The sequence below is a fragment of the Pteropus medius genome, unplaced genomic scaffold (genome assembly GCF_902729225.1).
Source record: "Pteropus medius unplaced genomic scaffold, Ma_sr-lr_union100, whole genome shotgun sequence".
Taxonomy (NCBI): domain Eukaryota; kingdom Metazoa; phylum Chordata; class Mammalia; order Chiroptera; family Pteropodidae; genus Pteropus; species Pteropus medius.
The window spans coordinates 8581344-8589561 of record NW_024352786.1 but is presented as its reverse complement, the minus strand read 5'-3'; the positions used below and the strand labels follow the sequence as shown (position 1 = coordinate 8589561).

Sequence of the window (8218 nt, the reverse complement as noted above, 5' to 3'; positions counted from 1 at the left end):
ATTATACACATTTAAACATTTTTATATCTATATCTCATTTAATATTTTTTTGATGGCAAAATATTTTAACTTTTTAAAAAATTTTATTTAAGATTCTTCTACTTATTTACAAAGGATGTTGGTGCCTACTATTATGGTTAGTTTTTAAATTTATAGCCACAAGAATTCTGGTGAATTCCAGATGATTAGGAAGAGACCACAAACACTTGTGCATGGGCCCGCACAGACAGACACACACACACACACAGTATAAGATTAAATGAAGTTCCAAACTTAATTATATAAAGACAAATTCTTATCGAAGGTAATACATTACACAGAGCAAGAATTCATGGGCAAATCTCGCTTAAGCTTCCTTCTGGAGCAGTGACAGTGAGTTATAAATGCCTGATCTGAGGTGCTCTGTTTTCATTCCTATTTACTCACCATTTGGAATGACTTACAGTAACAAACCAAGTATGTCTATTTCAGAGAATATTTACATGCATTAGATTTTTCTGGTTTTTTTTTTTTTTTTTTTTTGTACCAAGCTCACAGTTAGCACAGCCACGTGCTCACTTTAGAAGATATAAGAAACTATGCACACGTATTCTGAATAATTTCTCAGATTTCATCTTGCCACTGCCTTGGAATGCCTGTTTCTTCACAGATCACTGCTAATTCTGATTTAATTATGATTTTATCTGGAAAGTTCTGATAATGAGTTGGGTTTAAATCCATGACCCTATAATACAATTCGATGAGCAAACATTATTGAGAACTGACTATCTCCCAGGCAGAACGTAGATTCTGGGTAAGTAGTGGAAGAGACGTCATTCTATTTGGGATGGAGCTCATGGTCTGGTGAGTCCCCATAATTGTGTGTTTTTCTCCTTTCTGTTTATTTTTATTGTTGTTATTATTGCTGTTAGTGTCCTACAAATACTTATAATGATATTTTCATTGATAAACAAATAAAATATAGATAAAGGCTGGTATTAGATTCACTAGTCTGCAATGGTCAGATCATGCTCAACTCATACTACTCAATCCAGGGCATTACACCATAAGGGGGATGTAGACTGCCATTTACTCAAAAATGAAGAAGATGTTGGGGATATTTGAAAACTTGTTATGTGAAAAATTGAGGAAAGGACTGCAAAAGTAGAATTTTTCATAATAAAGTTGGAAAGACTCGTAGTCCACCAACACTTTCTTTTTTTACATAATATGATGGCATTCAGAATAAAAGTCTGTCATCCTCTAATTCTATCAATGTGAATGTCATATTAACTATTTTACCAGAACTATGCATACTACTGTAGTACAGTTAATGAATTGTCACAGGCTCCTGATGGCTAATAGTAGGAATCAGGCCCCTCCACCCTTTATTACTCATCAAACACCAATGCCAATAGCTGGCTCAAGTTTTGTTTACTTAGAAGGATGCTAAAGCTATCATTGTATATTAGCTTCGCATTTGTTTCTGGTCAAATCCAAATGTGAATGGTCTTTATTTATTTACCAAGGAATAAAATATAGCTTTTCATATTGAGAATGAACTCTTTTAATCTATCTGTTCTGAAAATTGTGTTGTGCCATGCATGGGGCTTTCGTGAGCCACAGATAGAGTCACATTTCCTTCTGCTAACTGAAACAAGCTTGTAGAAAGTTAACCATCAGAAAGTTATATATTTGTTATGGGTCCTACAAATGGAAAATATGAACAAAAAATTAGTTTTCTTTCTCTTGAAAATATGATCTATCTATAAAGTGGTAGAACACCAATATAAAAATGATTTTAGTGCATGATAAATTTATAGCTCTCTATATAAATTTGAGGAAAGAGAGGATAAAAAATTGGAACTCTGGCCTGTTATCAAATTTAAATCATTACCAGACAAGATCATGCTAAAGCTCAAATACTGTGGTTTTGAACTATCTGTTTCTATTCCAAATTACCCTCAGACAACATCAGACAGGTTTAAATTCATTGATGTCATATAAGAAATTACTTTTTACTTGTACTGGTTCCATCTGTTCTAAGTTGCAGTGAACATGTCCCACTTGTGTCTGCAACCCCAGTAAAGGTGACTCATAGGTGCACATGGGACCACTTGCTGGTAAAGGGTCACTGAAATTCTTTTCCAGCTCTAGTCTTAGATTTAACCTCTTTCTTAGAGAATTGAAGAGAGAAGCAGAGGGGAAAGGAAAGAATGCTTTATCTCTCAAAGTAAAAAAATATATATTCATATTTTTTCCTCCTTTTTTCTCTGAAGTGTTTAAACTTTTGTAGATCATTTTATCCTCTAGTTCAAGGTTAACTTCAGAACATCTCTGGACACATCTTGTTTTATGTCTTCTTGGGTATGTCATCATAGTGTTTATGCAAGTTCTAGTAAAGAAGATGAAGATAGGGTTTGCACAAGATAAAAAGTCTGAGACACTGCGGCACTTTCTGGAATCATCTCTTTTCAATAAAAATTATTCATAGTCTCATCCTTTCACTCTTTATTGCCTGTCTTCTCTTCCCGCCAGCACCTTCCAAGAAAAATTAGCACAGTTGACATACCATAGAAATATACATGTTTATTCATGATACTTTCAGAAGTCTTTGGTTTGCAAATAGTACTTGGCATATATTGAGCACTTAAGCTACAATAAAATATAACTGATATTGGAAACTTTTAAAAAATGTGCATTCTCCTTCAAAGTCACCATAATCTACATTGCAAATGCATCTTTACAAACCAAAAAATTAGGAAAGTCTTTAAATTTTTTCTTATCAAGTGATGTACAAATATATATTTCTGTTTACCATGTGCTTGTATATTTCACATAAAAGTTTTTAATTTCCTACAAGCCTTTATATTGCTGTATAGTCTAAGTAAAATGGACAAAACTTTTCCAGTTTTAAAATCTCATTTCTTTTGTTTTCTTCCTCATAATGGCAACTTCAATTCATTTTTATTTCTTCATTTGCTTCCATTTCTTTCTCCCTGGAGTGACCCAGGGTTTGCCAGAACACAGGATGCAGTTCCTCGCTCTTCTTCCAGATAGATGTGGGCTGGTGAAGATTATATGCTCTAGCCAATGGGCTGCAAGCAGACATGTTCTGTGGCAGTTTCTAGGAAATGTTTTGAGAGATGAACATAACCATTGTTTCCTTTTTCTTCTTCTCCCCTCCTCCTCCCATTCTGCTACCAGAAGTATGAGTGTAGTCACCTTGGACCATAAACATCAGACTGCCCCCAAGAGTGTTAGAGCATCAACTTGAGACACCACGAGGCCTGCATTTGTTGCCCTACTCTACTGGGCCCCCATCTGCATTGTAGCCTCTATGAATATGCTTCTTGGAGTTGGATAATACAACAGCTTTAGGAGTTAGGTACTTGAGGACTTTGTGGGTCAGTGTCTTTACCAGTCTCCTCAACTCCAGAATTCATATATGTGAGACATAATAATGGCCATTGTGAATTTAGATTTTAGTATTAATTGTAGTTAAGTCTAATACTATTTTATATATTCTTTATCTGAAATAAATTAACAGTCTAGTTGGAAAATGAATATGCATACATAAGATGATATAAAACAATTACCAAGTTATATGACAAAAGTTATAAATATAAAATTAAATTATCACATTTTAGTGGAGGCTATCAAATCTCCAACACCTTAGGAAATACATGCAAGATGAGAATTTTATAACAAAAGACCTCAGGCAAAAACTAAAATATGTTGATGATGAAAAGAAGATGAAGAGATTAGAATAAAGAAATAAGGTTGAAAAATACAAGACATGAAATGGGTGACACATGAGAAATTGAGATACAGATATCAGAGAGGGTATTGCCTATAATGAGGACATGTGTAGGACTGGTAGTTTGCATGGTGAGATCATGAGTTGGTTTTTAACTTATACTCAAGAGTATTAATGTGCAGGTATCTTCTCATTAGATAAGTTAAAATCATCAGCTTAAAAATAATAGTGATTTTGTCTTTTATTTTTCACAATTTCTTAAAGCTGCCTTGCATTATTTTTATACTAAGAAAAAAATACATGAATGCCCTTAAAATAAGCCATCGTTGTTTTTAGTAAAATATCAGACTCATTTAGATTAAGAACAATTTAAACTATTTATTTTGAGTCTTCAAAGAGATTTAATTGCAAGAGATTATATGATAACCTGATAACTTCCTATAGTAGTCCATGGCCACATTTAAAAATTGCCACTTTTGGGAAAGTCTTCCATATGTGGTCTAGGCCATTTATATTGTTTCTTCATATAAATGTAGTTTCATGTCCTGTGCAAACAAGAACAACCATCATTATAAAAGGGAATTCATTGCACAATAGTAAAAGTCATGTTTTTACATTATAGAGCTTTACACATTATAATATACTACAATATGTGTATTTTATTTAATTTTTATTATTCTGAGTAATCACTTAATATCACCTCTTCTGAAAACTGCTGAATTGAGAATAGAACTCAGCTCTTATAATGTCAAATCCAGGGGTCTCTGGGTATGAAATTAGATTTTATTATGTGTGAAACCTAAATTATGCAAGGAAGAGCCCTCATTATAGAAAATAGTAAAGCATTAAAATCCAAAATTAGATTTAGAAGTGAGTAATTATTTAGAATATGGAAAAACATAACAAGAAGTAAAAATTTTAAAAAACAAAGAAATATGACATTTCAAAATCCTCATAAAAATGTAGTACTTTTATTAATATCCTGACATATCCTTATAACACTCTTTATCTTGACTTTTTTGTTATTGTTGTTGGAATTACTTTGCATACTCTTTGCCTCTACATATGACAGCGATTTAGTAATTTCTTTACATAGAACCATAATTCAATCTATCTTCTGAAATAGTTAATAAATATTTTTATTGCTGAAACTTTCTGCTTCAAGTCATATTTTAGTAATGTCATGTAAATTTTTAAGCTTATTCTCTAATTTGGCAACTTTCTTTTATGACAACTTTCTTTTATGTCATAAGATTTCATGACATTTCGAGGTTACTTAATGCATTAACTAATTTTTTCTCTACTATGTCCTTGTTGCAAAGGATTTTGTGAGTTTTGCGTTATTTTGTTCAATTAATGTTTTGTTTAAATCAACAATAGTTTTAAGACTTTGCCAGTATGTATAAGGTTTACTCTTCTTCTCTAATTGGATTTTCAAATAATCTAAAAGATTATTCATTACTTCTTTTCAAAATTTGCCTTTCTTTTTAATGATTATTGCTTTTAGCACAGTCTAATTTCTGTCATAATTTACTTCTCCATGTTAGAATAAATTTTTTCCTAATTTTATCATTTTGTTTCATATCTACTAATCTTTAAGAAAAATTTTCTAAGTTGTTTTCACAGATAAGTTTAAAGATAACTAAAAATGTTACCTTTCATTTGTGTCCAAATCAAGAATCTCCAGCTATATAATAATATAACCAACATTGGTACTACATGCATTTCTTGATCAATGAATATGTGAGAAACTTTGTCACTAAACACTTGTTTCTTCACATTAGCTTGCTACATCTGCAGCAGTTTTGTATGCTTTTTTATGTGGAACTTTCATACTTCATCAGTTCACTAATCAGTCATATACAGTTAGACGTGATCCAGTATGTAGAAAGTAGGTGATTTCACTCACAAACATATTAGGCTAATCAGTACCGCTGGGCTTCTGCTCTACAAACAAAGGATTTCTGATACAATTCTAATGTAATTTCCATACAGAAATAAAGTATTTGGTACAAGTATTGATATGTTGCATGATTGAGTGTATTCTTTTCCTGATGAGGAAGAACATATATTTTGTCTAGGTATTGATGAAAAGAAAATCCTTCACTTATAACTTTATAATTTTGGTCATTGGAAAACTATCCAAAGGATACTTTATGGCTCTATTTCTTCCTTTTTTTTTCATTCCCTTCTCTTCTTTCCTCTCATCTCCCCTCCCTCCCTCCTTCCTTTCTTTCTTCCTTCTCTCTCTCTCTCTCTCTCTCCCCCCCTCTCTCTTTCTCTTTCCTCGCTCTCCTAGTGGCGTCCTTCCAGTCTTAGGCCTTCAAACACATGTTCATATCATAGTATCAACTCTGGCTCTGTCAGTGGTTGGTAGGATGATTTCTGTGAGATAGTCTATGGTTAATAATAACTTAATTATACACAAAAATTACTGCAAAATTTGAAATTATACTCCAGTATGTCTAAAATAAATGTTTCTCTAAATAATTTCCCCTTAAATGATTCTCAAAAATATCCTTGGCTATTCTATTGTCATCTATTTGAAATGAGGGCATGGAAATGGAGAGGAAGTTGGAGTAGAAGACAGATTTCTTTTAAAAGAATCAGTTATAATATTTAACTTTAGAACATTTTACAAACCAACACAACTTTCGGGGTCCTAGAAGGGGCTGGGAAAGTGAGGGATGCTGAAGTTTCAATAGCTTTGCAACAGACCTGCCTCTATGCAGTGCTACTGTTTTAAAGATGTCAATTTTGTATCTAAAGTTGAAATACTTCACTTTTCATTGGTAGATAAAAGTGTAAAATCAGACTATGACTGAGGTTATTTTTAAATCCAAATTTCATCTGTAATTTGTCAGCTGGTTGGCCGTTCTTTATGGGTCTTATTTATGTGTTCTGTTCAATTTTATTTTATCTTGATCTATATGACAGCCACAGTTTGCTACATATTGGAATGATTTGTTGTTTGCTAATACTTTCTAATAGTTAACGGCCACGCCATGCTACTTTACCTTACTTAATGTTTAGTAACTTTCTTCTGCTCACCTTATTATTTCTTTTTCTTGTATTCTCTTCTCAGTTCTTCTAATATTGGATAATTTTGCAGGGAAAAAGCAAAAATGTTGATGGATGGCCTGACTGTGGTACAAATTTCTATTGGTGAGTCTGTAATATTGAAACCATCAAAGTTTTATATTAGAGTTCACTAAGTGTAATGTGTTACATGTTGCAAGTCCACATAAGCCCCCATTGTTTTCACATTTTCCTTCATCTAAAACAACGCCATATATTTTGTTAGCTATATTCCAAAAGAATTCACATAGCATTCTTGATCTAACGTCTTATCTCTGTGTTTATTGGAGATACCAACTGTATTACTTTTCTTAGTGTAGCCTATGAATAAAAATAATTTTCTTGATTAAACTTTTTAATTTCAATATTTATTGCAAGCTGCGCTTGACAAGAAGAGTACCACTAGCTTAAATATTCTCCACATCAGGCTGGTACCATGACCCCAAATTTTGCACATTTTTTTATGTTGAAAAATAAAACGTGGTTTACTTGGGAATAGTTTATAATACTTGGTGATGATTTATGATAAGGGCTGGGTGTTTATATTACCTTTGTCAAGATTCCCTTAGGTCTATAATTAACATGTTTGCCCAATGATATAGAATTCCCTGATGAATGTACTTAGTCTTTTAACGGAGTGACCCGAGGATGTGCTGTATTTTAATCTTCACATGACCGCTACATTCACTTTCCCCAAACATTTTATTTGTCATTTATCACATTCAATGCCCTATCATTCTTTTCATTCTTCTTGTTTTATTGATGAATAATGAGTGTGTTAACACTGCTTATCTTGACTCGGGCAAATGAAGAGTGACTTGCTTAAGAGTTTCTAGCCTGAATCAACTGGATGATTTCTGTGTGTTTGCTTCCAGTTTTAAGCTATAATTGCTTATACCTAACAATAGCTATAAAATACACATTTATGGGAAGGCTTTAATCTCACAGTAAACTAAAGTAATCTTATTCTGTGATATGACTATAAATGAAATCACAGTTTACAATGGTTAGTCTAATGCTCATGTGAAACCAAATGGGTTTGAGACACAAAAAAATTCAGAAGAGATCACTCAGCGAGCATCTCATTTTATAAACCATTTTTTCCCCAATTCAGTCATTGTTATGGTGAATAAAGTCTTACAATATACTCATTCTCACAATTTTAATAGGTTAGCCACCTTTGTGAAAGAATTTTTTTCCTAGAGAGATCAATTATATAACTATGATGGAAGCACAAAAATCAAACTCATACCAGTAGAGGGAAAAGGAGAGTTAAGAACCTCTAAATGACATTCATCCTGAGGTTGCCAAGCAGTGACAAAATGTGGGTGTCACAGGAGTTGTCATATAGAGAATTGCCCAGGTTATATAAAGGGTTATGGTAACTACATCTCTCTCTCT

At 32.6% G+C, this 8218-nt stretch overlaps 1 long non-coding RNA gene across 6 annotated transcripts in view; it reads left to right on the top strand.

The window, feature by feature from the left end:
• The first annotated feature begins 575 nt into the window (after nucleotides 1-575).
• Nucleotides 576-8218, top strand: part of LOC120591127 (uncharacterized) — a 143796-nt gene continuing 136153 nt past the window's right edge. For 5 of the 6 annotated variants that reach the window (XR_005649836.1, XR_005649834.1, XR_005649838.1 and 2 more), the window contains exon 1: nucleotides 576-793. This is a non-coding gene — a long non-coding RNA (uncharacterized LOC120591127). Of the gene's footprint in view, nucleotides 794-6851; nucleotides 6905-8218 lie in introns of all 6 variants that reach the window. The other variant, XR_005649837.1, reaches the window with a different exon arrangement.